The sequence below is a fragment of the Sinocyclocheilus grahami genome, unplaced genomic scaffold (genome assembly GCF_001515645.1).
Source record: "Sinocyclocheilus grahami isolate Dianchi unplaced genomic scaffold, SAMN03320097.WGS_v1.1 scaffold2231.1, whole genome shotgun sequence".
In the NCBI taxonomy this organism is placed as follows: Eukaryota; Metazoa; Chordata; class Actinopteri; order Cypriniformes; family Cyprinidae; genus Sinocyclocheilus; species Sinocyclocheilus grahami.
This window is the reverse complement of record NW_015507410.1, coordinates 59,726-60,878: the sequence shown is the minus strand read 5'-3', so window position 1 is coordinate 60,878 and position 1,153 is coordinate 59,726. Positions and strand designations below refer to the sequence as shown.

Here is a 1,153-nt window from a genome sequence, read left to right as displayed (position 1 = left end):
ATACCGATATTAGGGAGTAAAAAAGGCCAATATCGATATATCGGCTGATATTCTGTGTATATTATAGTACAGTACCAGTCAAAACTGACTGATTACTCCGTAATCTCATTGGGACTTCAGTAATCATACAGTGAAAGATGCCAATGTTGGAGGCCACAGCCTTATTTTCACATTGTTGATTTGAGTGTGAAATTCAGAACTTGTATAAGATCGGTCGTATATTCAGGAATAATATCAGACTTGAAATAACTGCTGATGAAACTACATGCAGTACGATTACCTGATAGATCACACAATAGTTCTATATTGAATAATTTTAACTTTTGATTGTTTGGAGTAAACTTTCAAGGTAACTGCATTTGCTGTGTTCTTAAAAACATTCAGATTGCTGGTTATAATGTCTTCATTTTAATAACAATGCACAAAAACGTCACTTTCTGGCTCGCTCTTGTAATTTAGGCCATGCATGGTCATTCCTCAAAAGCTTGTTTAACCTACTCTAACAGCAGGTTTTCTCTGCAGGCGAGTGCTGAGTTGTGCTGTTCTAGTAAAACAAAGGCTGATGGACACAAGGCCACGCTGTGTTTGTAGCTGCTCTGAGCCTCTGACAGAAGTACAGCCAGTGTTCAGTGTCAGTGTGTGCTTTGAAGCCGTGATCCTGGGAAACGAGCAGGGCTTTCCAAAGCCCTCGGGTCAGTTCAGCATGGCTGCAGTCGCCTCTAAACCTAAAGCATGTTCAGATTGAACATTCAGTCCTGGATTGGCATTAGTGGTCTGGAGCTGGTTAGCATTGAAATGAAGTGGAGAACTGAAATCAGGCTAAAGCTCATCTCTAGGCAGTTTGAACTGTGACCGCCAAACAGATCCATAGCCCTGTTTGTTGATTCTGAAAGTCTTCCAAGTGTTTGTGTAACAGAAATCACATAGAGTCAATAATGCACAGCAGATTCAAACTTGATGGAAGGCTGTCATCTGGTGGTATAGGGTTGTTAAAGATCTTAATATCATATCATATTTAGCCTGACAGTCAGAAAACCATTAATGGGGCAGTTTATTAAAACTTAAGACAAAATATAAAAGAAAAAAGTACATACTGTATATCATATTTGATGCAGCAGGCTTTTATGGCTCATATAGTCTCATATAGTGAAAA

The 1,153-nt window shown here is 39.0% G+C and overlaps 1 protein-coding gene across 1 annotated transcript in view; it reads left to right on the top strand.

Moving 5' to 3' along the window:
* The window catches only part of LOC107574443 (advillin-like), a 37,710-nt gene that overhangs the window by 1,476 nt on the left and 35,081 nt on the right, over positions 1 to 1,153 (top strand). The gene's annotated exons all lie outside the window — the stretch shown is intronic.